The sequence below is a fragment of the Oncorhynchus masou genome, chromosome 10 (assembly GCF_036934945.1).
Source record: "Oncorhynchus masou masou isolate Uvic2021 chromosome 10, UVic_Omas_1.1, whole genome shotgun sequence".
NCBI lineage: Eukaryota > Metazoa > Chordata > Actinopteri > Salmoniformes > Salmonidae > Oncorhynchus > Oncorhynchus masou.
Window position 1 is genome coordinate 26,094,839 of NC_088221.1, and position 17,377 is coordinate 26,112,215.

The window sequence follows — 17,377 nt, forward strand, 5'->3', positions numbered from 1 at the left end:
TTGGGATGGTGTTCTCCGGGTTGCAAGCCTCCCCTTTTTCCACTAAACATAACTATGGTCATTATGGCCAAACAGTTCTATTTTTGTTTCATCAGACCAGAGGACATTTCTCTAAAAAGTTTTATCTTTTTCCCCATGTGCAGTTGCAATCTGTAGTCTGTTTTTTTATGGCGGTTTTGGAGCAGTGGCTTCTTCCTTGCTGAGTAGCCTTTCAGGTTATGTCGATTTTTATAGGACTCGTTTTACTGTGGATATAGATGCTTTTGTACCTGATTGCTCCTGCATTTTCACAGGGTCCTTTGCTGTTGTTCTGGGATTGATTTGCATTTTTCGCACCAAAGTACATTCATCTCTAGGAGACAGAACCCGTCTCCTTCCTGAGCGGTATGACGGCTGAGTGTTCCCATGGTGTTTATACTTGCGTACTATTGTTTGTACAGATGAACGTGGTGCCCACATGCATTTGGAAATTGCTCCCAAAAATGAACCAGACTTGTGGAGGTCTACAGTTATTTTTCTGAGGTCTTGCCTGATTTCTTTTGATTTTCCCATGATGTCAAGCAAAGAGGGACTGAGTTTGAACGTAGACCTTGAAATGCATCCACGGGTAAACCTCTAATTGACTCAAATGATGTCAATTAGCCTATAAGAAGCTTCTAAAGCAATGACATAGTTTTCTGGAATTTTCCAAGCTGTTTAAAGGCACAGTCTACTTAGGGTATGTAAACTTCTGAACCACTGGAATTGTGATACAGTGAATTGTAAGTGAAATAATCTGTAAACAATTGTTGGAAAAATGACTTGTCATGCACAAAGTAGATGTCCTAACTGACTTGCCAGAATTATAGTTTGTTAATAACAAGAAATTCGTGGACTGGTTGAAAAATGAGTTTTAATGACTCCAACCTAAGTGTATGTAAACTTTCGACTTCAACTGTAGGAAGAATCCAAGAGAGGAACCAGGCTCTGAGGGGTGGCCAGTCCTTTTCTGGCTGCGCCGGGTGGAGATTATAACAGTACATGGCCAAGATGTTCAAACATTAGATATAGATGACCAGCAGGGTCAAATAATAATAATCACAGCGGTTGTAGAATGTGCAACAGGTCAGCACCTCCAGGAGTAAATGTCAGTTGGCTTTTCATAGCCGATCATTCAGAGTTAGAGAGAGAGTCGAAAACAGAAGGTCCGGGACAAGGTAGCACGTCTGGTAAACAGGTCAGGGTTCCATACCCACAAGCAGAACAGTTGACCTGGGGACAGCCACGACCAGGTGGCCTGGGGACAGCGATCTGTTTTCAGATTCAATGGTCAGATGTTTTGATGTGATTTTTAGTAGAATATGCAATGGTGAGATTCTGTGGGTGCCTTCTGAGGAATTCATTATGGCTGGTTGGCTGCCAGTACTGCTATGTTTTTTTTATAAAATGTGTTTGTGGAGGGGGGGGGGCTTTCCTTCTGAATCCCAGCCACCAACACATTTTAAAGTGGCCAGGTCATCAGTATTATTAGGTCTCTGCAGATTCAAGCTTCATGAAATACTGACCTTATTTCATTAACTTGTATAAGCGTAGGACATGAAGCAGTCAAGGTTGATTTGCTTTTTAGGAGAACTGTCATGGTTTGCTATCATATTGCATCGTCTGGTATTTCTCTGAATCGTCATACACATCACTACTTGTTCGGATGTTTATTTCTACTCCATACATTGACTGCTGTGATCCGGGATGTAAGCAATGAATACGTGTGTGGAGGGCTGTCTTACCAGATAACATGCTTTTCATAATGTCAGTCACTTCACATGCAGAAATGCAACTAACCACATTAAAGTTTAACACAGCTCCCCCTGTATGAAGGAAGATGCTGTTGCTTGGAAATGTATGATGTCATGAAATGCAAAATAAAGAAATTAGAAATAGGTGTAGTGTCTTATTGCTTATTGAATACATTTGCAATTCACAAGGAAAATGTCAAGTTGAAATATTTTCTGGAGGTTTTTGATTATGTGCCTCGAATGGAATTCTGAGTGCAGTCTCTGTACACCTGTATTAACCTTAGAGGAAAAAGGTGGAGGTATTCTCTTGGCTGCTGTTTGTTCAGATCTGGCTTCCATATGCACTTTGTTTCAAGTCTGTTTTATCCTGAGCCAGGGGTTCGAGAGGGGTACGGAGCTTTGGAGAACACAGTCACAGCTGCAAATCGTCCAGCATCAATCTGTAAGGCCAGTTCTACAGTGAAGGTGGGTTGGAGTGTTTTAGTTCTGCACCCTTTTCCAATGTTTGTAATAGAGCCTCTAGCATGGCTGGGGATATGATTGTGTGTCTTCAGAACTAAATCAAACATAATAATAATAATAATAATAATCAAACTTGTAATCTGCTGTAACAGTTTTCACAGGCTCATTGTAGACACAAGAAGATTGGATACTTGCTCCACCAGTATAAGGTTTGGAATCTGCCAAGATTCTCATGTTTTCCTCCCATTATGCTGCACTGGCCTCCAGTGACGCAAACAGCTCTTACACTAAGAGATTTATTCTAATGTGCTGCTTGGATTGATTATGTACTAAACCCACAGTAATACGCCTCCCACACACCTTTTCTGCTCTGTCATAAAGAATGACTTCAGTCCGGTTCCAGTCTGCCTTGTCTCTCCAGCTGTCCCCATCTACCACCCCTCCCTCCATCTCTCCCTCCGACGGTGCATTCTCTCCATCCTTCTGGTGGCTGAAAGAGGGCTTTGTCCACTAAATAAAACACACACAGCCACTAGTGTGTCCAGGCCTGCAGATAAGACCAACAGCCAGATATTAGAGCATGGGCCAATTTTATGTATGTGTTTGTTACAAGGGAGAAGGTCAGAGGCAGTGATTGACATACGCTCATATTTGGAGGATGAATTCCATTCAGCCCGATATAAAGGGAGATTCATTAACGCTTTGATGGTCTTTTTAATTACACTATAATATAAACCCCCTTAATTTATATATGTCCTCATGTCTCAGCAGGTCCTAATGTCCTTGTTTTTATCTAAATAAATTATGATTATGGAGCCTTATGCTGTAATAACCAATACGTCCACATGGCGCAGGCAATGGCTTAGTCAGTGACACCGAATGAGAAGGCTGTCGTTTTACGATGCCGTAACATATTCTGTACGTTTTTTCGTTTTTCGTGTTTTTTTACATAATGTGTCTGCCACCGTGCAAGACGGAGCTGATAGAGACGCCCGACAAGGCCCTGTCAAATGGTGATGCTTACTTCTTCCATCCTCGCAGGAGGGAAGGACTGCCCGATCCATGATCTCGCCATCACGGATAATAAAATTGACAACTCCATTGTAATATCTTATGTCTCACCGAGTTGTGGCTCCAAATCAGAGCGCTAAGAACCTTACAGCGTGATCCTGACAACATCCTGTGTGTGTGTGTGTATCCTGTCAGGTGAAAATCATCACTCCCCAATCAATCATCAATTCTCAACTAAACATCACAGTTCTTTCCCCATGGTTTAAAAACCCCATCATTTGTTTGTTCTAGAGCCCAGGCCTCTGTAAATGCCATGTCTGTAGGTTCATGCTTTGTGTCTTAACAACATCCTTTGTCATCACCTGTGAGTATTGTTTTTGGTTATGGTGTTTGTGTTTGAGTGGAAAAGGGGGAAACCAAGACGCGCCCTGCCGTAGGTGAACTTTGTTAAATACACAGGAACTGGGCGGCTGTATTTTTGGTTAGTTAGTTCTGTTGTTAATCCAGGCACTGGGTGTCATCTCCCGTGTGTCTGGATTACTGCAACTTTTCCTTTGTCACAATAATAATTTGCATGGCTGGGCATCCCCCTGCCTGTGCCATTAAACCCCGGGATATGTCATAACTCATCCAGAACGTCATAGCTGAAGTAGCAGCTATTTCCGCACTTCTGGTGTTCAACTTTTTTTTCCCAAAAGATTTTCTGGCTGACCATTATTCAGTATCGATTCCCCCGGATAGTATTAAATGTATTGTTGGAAGAGCAGGTCCTCCGCTGAGCCTCTCCACTGGCTTAAGACCAGATAATGAAGGCTAAAACACCAGACACATCCATTTTGCTCCCCACTGTCAAAGACCATGGTGCTTGCCAGTTCCAACGGAGCTGTGAGTTTGAGATGGAACAGGCGAGAACCGCATGTACCTCCAGGCTCTGATCAGGCCCTGGAACACCCAAACACCTGCTGTGTCCTCAAACACGTTTGAAGGGCACTGCGTTCATCCACCTCTGGCCTGCTCGCCTCCCCACCACTGAGCATTGAAGCCTGAACAGTTCCCTGGTAAAGCCCAAGAGGTTTTGTCAGCCCAGTTTGAATTATGAAGTGGTCAAAACTGTTCGTGCTATGAGCTTGTGCCTGGCCCGACAGAGATTTAGGTCTCATAGAAAATGGTGGAACAAACAAGGGAAATCTGTTTGATAAATGGCCTGCTAGTAAGGTAACGACTCTCTCCGGGAGTTAATCTTGTTGGAAGGACAGCGCATTGAGTCAATCACCACCTTCCGGAGACACCTGAAACCCCACCAGTAGTATCTTCAAGGAATATTGTCATAAAGTAGGACATATGATTAATGATAGGATAAAGGTCTGCAATCCTTCTCAGTCCCCCCCAGTTATGAAAATGATTTAGATGCGGTTAAAACTAGAGATACTGTAATATTGTGGCTGTTCCACTGATGTCAGAAGGTGAATGGGTTTTGTCCCAGTGCCATTGCACTTTGTGAAAGTCTGAGTTAATCAGTGGAATAAGAGCGCCCTATGTTGCCAGTGAAATGACTTAAATGTAAATGTAAATGTTATTTGTAAGTTATTTTGTACATAATGTGTTCTGCTGTCACCGTGTCAGACCAAGAGGGTGAAAAGACTGTTCCAAAGAGGTTTCAAGAGGATGGAGATTCCATGGACAGGTGCGCCCTGTTAATGCCAAGGTCTTGGCTATAACTGCATTCCCTGCACCTACCACCCCACACTGGAGGAATACTTTTCCAGTTGTAAGGATTTTTACTAGATCATTTGAGTGGTCCGCCCGACAAGGCCCTCATCCCCTGCTCTGATTTTGAACAACCGTTCAAACTTGAGGAGAAAGAGAAGGTGGTAAATTTAATAAATTTTGGACAAAGATCTGGGTGTCTTGTATATATTGGATCCGTGATTGTGAATCTACCTTTACCATCGTTGGGTCCTATTTAACCAAAAAGGGTTCGTTGGCAGATGCTTTGTCTCGTGTGTGAAAATGAATGTTTTCAATGGATAATAAAATAGAGGGTTGCTCTTTTAAGGGTGGGAGTGTTACGGATACAGTTATCACCTTTATCCTCAACATCAATCAGAAGACAATAAAAACTGTTTAATATCTTATGTCTCTGTAAATGCCATGTCTGTAGGTCTCTGTGTTTCACTTGCTTTGTGCTTTTGTTTAAACAACTTTGTCATCACATGAATAAATCAAATCAGAGTTTATTTATCACTGTATTTTTGGTTAGTTAGTTAGCTGTTGTTAAAGTAGGCTAGTCTAGCTTAGGGGTGTTTTTGAAAACAACATTAGTGTTTATAAATGTTTAGGTAGACCTTACAGTGAAATGCTTACTTATAGGCCCTAACCAAAAGTGCAATTTTTAAGTAAAAAATTGGTATTAGGTTTACAATAGATAAGTAAAGAAATAAAAACAACAGTAATAAGACTGAAAAATAACAGTAGCGAGGCTATATACACTAGCGAGGCTATATACAGGAATCGGTTAGTCGGGCTAATTGAGGTAGTATGTACATGTAGGTATGGTTAAAGTGACTATGCATATATGATAAACAGAGAGTAGCAGTAGCGTAAAAGAGGGGTTGGCGGGTGGTGGGTGGCGTGACACAATGTAGATAGTCTGGGTAGCCAATGTGCGGGGGCACCGGTTAGTCGGGCTAAACGAGGTAGTATCTACATGAATGTATAGTTAAAGTGACTATGCATATATGATAAACAGAGAGTAGCAGCAGTGTAAAAGAGGGTTTGGGGGGACACAATGCAAATAGTCCGGGTAGCCATTTGATTACCTGTTCAGGAGTCTTATGGCTTGGGGGTAGAAGCTGTTGAGAAGCCTTTTGGACCTAGACTTGGCGCTCCGGTACCACTTGCCATGCGGTAGTAGAGAGAACAGTCTATGACTGGGGTGTCTGGGGTCTTTGACATTTTTAGGGCCTTCATCTGACACCGCCTAGTGTAGAGGTTCTGGATAGCAGGCAGCTTAGCCCCAGTGATGTACTGGGCCGTACGCACTACCCTCTGTAGTGCCTTGTGGTCGGAGGCCGAGCAGTTGCCGTACCAGGCAGTGATGCAACCAGTCAGGATGCTCTCGATGGTGCAGCTGTAGAACCTTTTGAGGATCTGAGTACCCATGCCAAATCTTTTTAGTTTCCTGAGGGGAATAGGCTTTGTCATGCACTCTTTACAACAGTCTTGGTGTGTTTTGACCATTCTAGTTTGTTGGTGATGTGAACACGAAGGAACTTGAAGCTCTCAACTTGCTCCACTACATCCCCGTCGATGAGAATGGGGGCATGCTTGGTCCTTCTTTTCCTGTAGTCCACAATCATCTCCTTAGCCTTGGTAACGTTGAGGGATAGTTTAATTTTCTGGCACCACCCTGCCCACCAGGCTGATTACCAGGACGTGTACTCCGAGCATGTGCTGACCAACTGGCAAGTGTCTTCACTGATATTTTCAACCTGTTCCTGACTGAGTCTGTAATACCAACATGTATCAAACAGACCACCATAGTCTCTGTGCCCAAGAACACTAAGATAACCTGCCTGAATGACTACTGACCCGTAGCACTCACGTCTGTAGCCATGAAGTGCTTTGAAAGACTGGTCATGGCTAACATCAACACCATTATCCCAGAAACCCTAGACCTATTCTAATTTGCATACCACCCCAACAGATTCACAGATGATGCAATCTCTTTGGGCACTCAACACTGCCCGTTCCCACCTGGACAAAAGGAACACTTATGTGAGAATGCTATTCATTGACTTTAGGTTAGCGTTCAACACCATAGTGCCCTCAAAGCTCATCACTAATCTAAGGACCCTGGGACTAAACACCTCCCTCTGCAACTGGATCCTAGACTTCCTGATGGGCCGGGGTGCGTGCTTAGTCCCCTCCTGTACTCCTTGTTCACTCATGACTGCATGGCCAGGCACAACTCCAACACCATCATCAAGTTTGCCAATGACACTGCAGTGGTATGCCTGATAACCAACAACAATGAGACAGCCTATAGGGAGGAGGTCAAAGACCTGGCCGTGTGGTGCCAGGACAACAACCTCTCCCTGAACGTGATCAAGACATGAGTTGATTGTGGGCCATAGGAAAAGAAGGACCAAGCATGCCCCCATTCTCATCGATGGGGCTGCAGTGGTGCAGGTTGAGAGCTTTAAGTTCCTTGATGTCATCAATAGAGAGGAAGGCACTAAAAATTGTCAACGACTCCAGCCATAGACTGTTCTCTCTGCTACTGCATGGCTAGCGGTACCAGAGGCCCAAGTCTAGGTCCAAAATGCATCTTAACAGCTTCTAGTCCAAGCCATAAGACTCCTGAACAGCTAATAAAAAAGCTACCCAGACCCCTTTTACGCTGCTACTCTCTGTTTATGATCTATGCATGGTCACTTTAACTCTACCTACATGTACATATTACCTCAATTACCTCGACTAACCGGTGCCCCCGCATATTTACTCTGTACCGGTACCCCCTGTATATAGCCGTGCTATTGTTATTTTAATGCTGCTTTTTAATTATTTGTTACTTTTATTTTCAATTTTACTTTTATTTTTTTTTCTTAAGTTTTTCTTCTTAACTTCTTTAAGCTTTGCTTGTTAAGGGCTTGTAAGTAAACAATTCACTGTTAGGTCTACACCTGTTATATTTGGCGCATGTGACAAATAGTGAGTAGTGAGTTGCTTTGAATACAAATTACCATCTTGTTGTGGTGGTGGTCTGTTCCCAGCACTTCTTTTAAACTAGGTTACACCACAGTACTTTACAGTAACCTCTCGCTCAGGGTTTTACCAGAACACAACAAGCAGAAGCAGTGTTGGACCAAAGACATTAGACCCAAGCTTTATTTCACATTCTCAAAAACTAGCCACTCTTGCTTCAAGTGGTAATAATGGTCTATGTCGCAATTTCATAATAAAATTAGGGACATTTCTCTGGCACTATTCTCTGTTGAAGGATACTGTATTGTAATTGAGTTGTTGCATAGTAATCATGTAACCTTAACTTGCAGAATTGTTTATTTTGAGGTGTTAAACGAGCATGTTTCAAGTTAATTGACAATAACTTAGACTGGAATTTGTCACTGAAAAAATGTCGCTATTACAATCATGCCACACCCACATCATTTTGCAGTTATGCAAACTATTACCTCTGTCTTCCTATGACCATAGAGACAGTCATATGCACTCACATTACATTCAAATTGAATTTCCATACTGTCTCAAGAGGGAGAACATCTATTTACAGGGACTCACTCAACATTTTACATAAACCATGGAAAGCCCCCAACCTGTAGCCAGCACAAGCATACTAACACCTGCATCTGTGCATATACATACATTCACTCACTCACTCACTCACTCATACTGAGTAAGTCATATACAGGCATATAGACACAGGCACACACACTTAGTCACACACAGGGATATAAAATGTTCGGTATGAGTTATTTTTCCCTGTTATATCCCCAAATCATCACTAATAATCACCAAAGTGTCTCAGTGGTTTCTTCATTAAAATATATATTTTGATAGTCAATAACAAATTATGGTTTATCATCATTATGTGTGAGATAATCTTTGTGATACACACTGCTAATGGGTGTTATTTTGCTCCTCTAACTCTGAGGTGTGACGTGAAGGAGGGTTCACACTCAGAAGAACATATTCTCTAGCTCTAACCCTTGCCCACCTGTCTCACCCCGATCCCCCTACCCCCCCATCTTTAAACCACATTTTATTCTCTGAAATACTGCTGCACTGCGGTTAACACACTGCTCAACATTTCCATGACACCAGGAAGAGTGTGTGTGAGTTACATATATATATGAAAAAATATGAATCTCCCCAAGGAGTAACATTTTCATCCACAAAATCTGTTCAGCTTTCCTCTTTTTCAGTGAGAAGATCCAACAAAGAAGACAAATTAAACAGTAAAACAGTCAGCAGCACTCTGCCGTTATGGTCTGGATGAGGTCTCTTCCAGAGCCTATGGGCTCAGTGGACTCGGATGGCTGCATACTCTGAGCATTCATCATGGGGGGTTGGAATATGGGGGGGGGACCCTCTAGGGGTCTGGTGGTTCAGGCTAGCGTACACAAGGTGGTTTGACCCTTGACCTCCAGCTGTGATATCCGAGGAAGGCAGAGTTCCGTTTGTCATCAGGAGGTTGTGTGCCGATGCCCTGATGATGTGTTTGGCATAGGGACCATTGTTGTAGAGATTGTCGGAGTGGGCAGGGTTTGGTGTGAATGGTGATGATGGAAAGGTTCCCTTAGAGCAGGAGGAGAGGTCTGGACATGGTACTGCCTGTGTGGACATTTCCATTAAACACAGAGAAAAACAATTAGACAAAGTCAGGACAGCAAGGCTTCCATTTTGTACAAATTTAGTGTATTGAGGACAAGTTTTGTCATGATAGTAAATGACACAGTGGTTAATAGTAAGATGATATAAAATTTCCTTACCTGCTCCTTTATGCCGTTATTTGTTGACCTTGTTGGTCCTGTATAACGTGTATATTTTAGAAAGTTAAAGTGACATGTTTGCTGTATTTCAACCTTGTACACAATAAAAGTTTTCAGTATTAAATGGGTCTAATAAATAACATGAGCTGGCGCACACCAAGAGAATATGATTTAGTGTAGAGGTGCTGACTAACGGTGAATAAAGTTATAAAAACAAAGAAAGTCACACACTCCACATGTATAACCTTCCAGTAATGTATTGGGTAAAAGAAACACCAATGTTTCACTGTGCCTTCTTCACCACTTCTTCATCACTGTGCCTTCTTCACCCTGATTACTGGGAGGTTATACATATGGAGTCTGCGACTCTCTTTGTTTTTATAGTACAGTGCCTTGCGAAAGTATTCGGCCCCCTTGAACTTTGCGACCTTTTGCCACATTTCAGGCTTCAAACATTAAGATATAAAACTGTATTTTGTTGTGAAGAATCAACAACAAGTGGGACACAATCAAGGCACTGTATCAAATGGGTAACAGCATTAACAAATGAACATGAAGACCTGTCATATTCAAGTTGCGGTTGAGAAGTTACGCTTTGACGGTGTCCATCACCCATCTCTGACTGACTTTGGTTGATCAATAAGTACATTCAGAAAGTATTCAGACCCCTTGAATTTTTCCACATTCTGTTACGGTACAGCCTCATTCTAAAATAGATTACATTATTTCCCCTCCATAATTCTACACACAATACCCCATAATGACAAAGCAAAAAAAGATTTCCCCCCCAAAAACTGAAATATCACATTCACTTAAGTCTTCAGACCCTTTACTCAGTACAATGTTGAATCACCTTTGGCAGCGATTACAGCCAAGTGTCTTCTTGGATATGATGCTACAAGCTTGGCACCTGTATTTGTGGAGTTTCTCCCATTCTTCTCTGTGTAACGGGTTTCTTCCAACTCCTCCTCTGACGAAGAGGTGGAACAAGGATCGGACCAAAATGCAGCGTGGTTAGTTAGATACATCTTTAATGAAGATGAAACACAAACAATACAAAACAACAAACGTGGAAAACCGAAACAGCGCTATCTGGTGCAACAAACACAGAGACAGGAACAATCACCCACAAACACACAGTGAAACCCAGGCTACCTAAATATGGTTCCCAATCAGAGACAATGACTAACACCTGCCTCTGATTGAGAACCATATCAGGCCAGACATAGAACTGGACAAACAAGACATCCAACATAGAATGCCCACTCAGATCACACCCTGACCAACCAAAACATAGGAACATACAAATAAACTATGGTCAGGGTGTGACAGTACCCCCCCCCAGGTGCGGACTCCGGCCGCAAAACCTGAACCTATCGGGGAGGGTCTGGGTGGGCATCTGGCCGCGGTGGCGGCTCCGGTGCTGGACGTGGCCCACACTTCACCGTAGTCCTCCCCCACCTTGTCCGCTTCTGTGACCTCCTCGCCACGGCAACCCTACTAAATAACACGGGACAGATGGGCAGCTCGGGACAGAGTGGCAGCTCGGGACAGAGGGGCAGCTCGGGACTGAGGGGCAGCTCGGGACTGAGGGGCAGCTCGGGACTGAGGAGCAGCTCGGGACTGAGGAGCAGCTTGGGACAGAGGGGCAGCTCGGGACAGGGGCAGCTCAGCACTGAGGTGCAGCTCAGCACTGAGGGGAAGCTCGGGGCTGAGAGGAAGCCCAGCACTGAGAGGAAGCCCAGTACCGAGAGGAAGCTCAGCCAGGCAGTTGAATCCAGCAGATCCCGGCTGGCTGGCAGTTCTGGCAGATCCTGGCTGACTGACGAATCTGGAAGAGTCTCGTTGACTGGCGGATCTGGAAGAGTCTGGTTGACTAGCAGATATGGAAGAATCTGGTTGACTGGCAGATCTGGAAGAGTCTGGCTGTCCGGCAGATCTGGAAGAGTCCGGCTGACTGGCAGATCTGGAAGAGTCTGGTTGACTGGCAGATCTGGAAGAGTCTGGTTGACTGGCAGATCTGGAAGAGTCTGGTTGACTGGCAGATCTGGAAGAGTCTGGTTGACTGGCAGATCTGGAAGAGTCTGGTTGACTGGTGTGACAGGTTAAAGGAAATATTCATAGCCTGTTATACATTAAAAAGTATTAGTAAATTCATAGTATGTGAGGATCTTAAACCTCTTGAAACTCCCCATCCCGGATCCGGGATTGTGACTAAGCCTCAGGCTCATTAGCATAACGCAACGTTAACGATTTCTGAAAATCGCAAATAAAATTAAAATAATGCGTTTGCTCTCAAGCTTAGCCTTTTCTTAACAACACTGTCATCTCAGATTTTCAAAATATGCTTTTGAACCATAGAAATTGACTAATTTGTGTAAGAGTATGCAAAGCTAGCATAGCATTTTGTGTAGCATGTAGCACGCAACATTTTCACAAAAGCCAGATAACCAAATAAATAAAATCATTTACCTTTGAAGAGCTTCTGATGTTTTCAATGAGGAGACTCCCAGCCACATACCAGATGCGCAGTGTTTCCTGAAAGCGTCTGTGTGTAGGAGAAATCGTTCCGTTTTCTACATTGCGCCTGGCTACCGAAACGAACCGAAAATGCAGTCACCTACAACGTGAAACTTTTTCCGGATTAACTACATAATATCGACCGAAACATGGCAAACGTTGTTTGGAATCAATCCTCAAGGTGTTTTTTCACATATCTCTTCATTGACATGCAGTTCGTGGAAGCTTGCTTCTCTCTCTGTGCCCCATGGAAAAATACTGGCAGGTGACTTTTGCGCACCAATTTCGGCGCAGGACACCGGGCGGACACGTGGTAAATGTGGTCTCTTATGGTCAATCTTCCAATGATCTGCCTACAAATACGTCACAATGCTGCAGACACCTTGGGGAAACGACAGAAAGGGCAGACTCATTCCTCTTGCGTTCACAGCCATATAAGGAGATCATGAAAGACAGAGCCTCAAAAATCCTTGTCATTTCCTGGATGCCAAGTCATCTTGGTTTTGCCTGAAGCTCACGTTAAAGGGCACGCACAGAGAAGATATTTGTATTTCTGGACACGTCAGAGTGTTTTCTTTCGAACAGTAGCAATTATATGCATAGTCGAGCATCTTTTTGTGACAAAATATCTTGTTTAAAACGGGAACGTTTTTCTTCCAAAAATGAAATAGCGCCACCATAGGTGTAAGAGGTTAAAACATCTAAGGTTAAAAAGATGCATTCAGTATTAGTTGATAGAGATTGATAACATTCATATAATTGTGTTAAAGTTCAAATCTGTCAAAGTGTACGAATTGTGAGAGTAATGTGTAAACGTTATATTGATTACCTTATTTTGTAGTGCCTAAAAGTGTTAATCTGTGATCTACGAAATGCTCTTAATCTATGAGCCGGAGATCGATTGCTCTGGTCTCCACCCATATTCCTGGGGAAAATCGCGGTCTTTTCTCATTACACTAAACGTTGAATAGAGAATACAACACCGTATCACTCTCATGATTATTTCTCCCCTGTTTTCAGGGGCGTAACACTGGCAGATCCGGAAGAGTCTGGCTGACTGGCAGATCTGGAAGAGTCTAGCTGACTGGCAGATCTGGAAGAGTCTGGTTGACTGGCAGATCTGGAAGAGTCTGGTTGACTGGCAGATCTGGAAGAGTCTGGTTGTCTGGCAGATCTGGAAGAGTCTGGTTGACTGGCAGATCTGGAAGAGTCTGGATCTGACTGGCAGATCTGGAAGAGTCTGGTTGTCTGGAAGATGTGGAAGAGTCTGGTAGACTGGCAGATCTGGAAGAGTCTGGTTGACTGGCAGATCTGGAAGAGTCTGGTTGACTGGCAGATCTGGAAGAGTCTGGTTGTCTGGCAGATCTGGAAGAGTCTGGTTGACTGGCAGATCTGGAAGAGTCTGGTTGACTGGCAGATCTGGATCCTGGCTGAAGAGATCTGGAAGAGTCTGGCTGACTGGCAGATCTGGAAGAGTCTGGCTGGGCAGATCCGGAAGAGTCTGGCTGACTGGCAGATCCGGAAGAGTCTGGCTGACTGGCAGATCTGGAAGAGTCTGGTTGACTGGCAGATCTGGAAGAGTCTGGCTGACTGGTGGATCCTGGCAGACTGACGGCTCTGGCTGCACCATGCTGACGGACAGCTCTGGCTGCTTCATGCTGACTGGCGGCTCTGGCTGCTCCATGCAGATTGGCAGCTCTGGCGGCTTCTTGCAGACTGGCAGCTCTGGCTGCTCCATGCAGACTAGAAGCTCTGGCAGCTCCCTGCAGACTGGCTGCTCCTTGCAGACTGACAGCTCCTTGCAGACTGGCAGCTCCTTGCAGACTGGCAGCTCCTTGCAGACTGGCAGCTCCATGCAGACTGGCAGCTCCAGCTGCTCCATGCAGACTGACAGCTCTGGCTGCTCTATGCAGACTGACAGCTCTGGCTGCTCCCTGCAGACTGGCAGCCCTGGCTGCGCTAAACAGGCGGGAGACTTCAACAACGCAGGAGAGGAGGAAGGCTCTGGCTGCGCTGAACAGGCGGGAGACTCCAGCAGCGCAGGAGAGGAGGAAGGCTCCGGCAGCGCTGGAGAGGCTAGGCGCACAGTAGGACTGATGCGTGGTGCTGGCACTGGTGGTACTGGGCTGAGGACACGCACAGGAAGCCTGGTGCGGGGAGCTGCCACCAGAGGGCTGGGGTGTGGAGGTGGTACTAGGTAGACCGGACCGTACAGGCGCACTGGAGCTCTTGAGCACCGAGCCTGCCCAACCTTACCTGGTTGAATACTCCCGGTCGCTCTGCCAGTGCGGCAAGGTGGAATAGCCCGCACTGTGCTATGCAGGCGAACCGTGGACACCGAGCGTAAGGCTGGTGCCATGTAAGCCGGCCCAAGGAGACGCACTGGGGACCAGATGCGTACTCCCTGTGAGCCCCCCCCTAGAAATTTTTGGGGCTGACTCTCGGGCTTCCAACCGTGTCGCCGTGCTGCCTCTTCAAACCAGCGCCTCTCCGCTTTCTTCGCCTCCAGTTCTTCCTTGGGACGGCGATATTCTCCAGGCTGTGCCCAGGGTCCTTTTTCGTCCAATGTCTCCTCCCAAGTCCAGAAGTCCTGTTGTCGCTGCTCCTGCTGCCGCAGCTTGTCACCACGCCGCTTGGTCCTGTTGTGGTGGGTGATTCTGTAACGGGTTTCTTCCAACTCCTCCTCTGACGAAGAGGTAGAACAAGGATCGGACCAAGATGCAGCGTGTTTAGTTAGATACATCTTTAATGAAGATGAAACATGAACAATACAAAACAACAAACGTGGAAAACCGAAACAGCCCTATCTGGTGCAACAAACACAGAGACAGGAACAATCACCCACAAACACACAGTGAAACCCAGGCTACCTAAATATGGTTCCCAATCAGAGACAATGACTAACACCTGCCTCTGATTGAGAATCATATCAGGCCAGACATAGAACTAGACAAACAAGACATCCAACATAGAATGCCCACTCAGATCACACCCTGACCAACCAAAACATAGAAACAAATAAACTATGGTCAGGGTGTGACACTCTGCAGATCTTAAGCTCTGTCAGGGTGGATGGGGAGCGTCGCTGCCAGCTATTTTCAGGTCTACCCAGATATGTTAGATTGGGTTCAAGTCCGGGCTCTGGCTGGGCCACTCAAGGACATTCAGAGACTTGTCCTGAAGTCACTCCTTCCTTGTCTTGGCTGTGTGCTTAGGGACGTTGTCCTGTTGGAAGATGAAACTTCGCCCCCGTCTGAGTTCGTGAGTGCTTTGGAACAGGTTTTAATCAAATATCTCTCAGTACTTTGCTCCGTAGGGATGGTGCCAGGTTCCTCCAGATGTGACGCTTGACATTAAGGTCCAATAGTTCAATATTGGTTTCATCAGACCAGAGAATCTTGTTTCTTATGGTCTGAGAGTCCTTTAGGTGCCTTTTGGCAAACCCATATCCACAGAGGAACTCTGGAGCTCTGTCAGAGTGACCATTGGGTTCTTGGTTACCTCCCTGACCAAGGCCCTTCTCCCCAGATTGCTCAGTTTGGTCGGGCGGCTAGCTATAGGAAGGGTCTTGTTGGTGCCAAACTTCTACAATTTAAGAATAGTGGAGGTGACTGTGTTCTTAGGGACTCCCCAGATCTGTGCCTCGACACAATCCTGTCTCGGAGCTCTACGGACAATTCCTTCAACCTCATGGCTTGGTTTTTGTTCTGACATGCACTGTCAACTGTGGGACATTATATAGACTGGTGTGTGCCTTTCCAAATCATGTCCAATCAATTTAATGTACCACAGATGGACTCCAATCAAGTTGTAGAAATATCTGAATGGATGATCAATGGAAAAAGGATGTACCTGAGCTCAATTTTTGAATCTCATAGCAAAAGGTTAATTAAATAATGTATTTTTTTTACTAATTTTATAATTTTGTGTGTAGATTGATGGGGATCATTTTTTAACTAATCAATTTTAGAATAAGGCTGTAATGTAACAAAATGTGGAAAAAGTAAAATGGGCTGAATACTTCCGAATGCACTGTACATAGCATACTGTTGAAGGAAATGTTAAGTAAATTGCCAAAATTAGCAAATATCAATCCCTTTCAAATGTAACACAAAAAGTATGTGTGACAAGATATGAAACATCTTGCCTTGAGCATTGCCATGGATGCACCAGGAAGAGGAGACAGAGGACCAGCAGGATGTGGTCAGACCACTGTGGGTCCATCAGGGCAAAGATGCAATGTCTTATGAGATCTCAAGACAGGTCATACTTGTGTCACTCAGTTAGAGCAAACCGCCTGTGATTACACACGCGAGTTGAGTGGTGACACTGAAGATATGTTCTGAATATTTCTCTCTCTCTCTTTCTCGCTATAGGGTTTTTCCACTTCCTGCACTCCTACATATGAGCATACCTACCATAGCTCTCTTGTCTGTTGCTTCTACTTTTGAGCTCTGTTTCCTCTCCCTCACACCTGTGTTGGACTATGATGTATATATATTTTTTAATTCAGTCTCTGCAAGGGTTACCATTGGAGGACTCTGCTCAGTCAATTGATTTATTAATAGTTCACATCCATATGTCCTCTATTATGTGAGACTCATGATGAGGTCCAGTGGGTTACAGTATATTATAGCTATAGGTGCTTTAACTGACAATGAGCTTCAGTGCTCGTGTCACTCAGTTAGAGCAAACCCTCTGTGATTACAAACGTGAGTTGAGTGGAGACACTGAGGATATGTTCTGAATATTTCTCTCTCTCTCTCTCTCTCTCTCTTCTCTCTCTCTCTTCTCTCTCCTCTGCATCTACAGGGTTTTTCCACTTCCTGTCCTCCTACATATGAGCCTACCAACCATAGCTCTCTTGTCTATTGCTTCTACTTTAGAGGTCTGTTCCCTCTCTCTCACACATAGTAGGCCAACACGTATATGTATTTTTAGTGGGTTACAGTATATTATTGTAGGTAATTTTTATGCTCAGTTAAAAATGAAACTTTGCACACTTTTACATGTTAGTAATTTAGCACACACTCTTATCCAGTGCATACATTTTCAATCTTGTCTCCCCGTGGGGATTAAACCCATAACCCTGGCATTGCA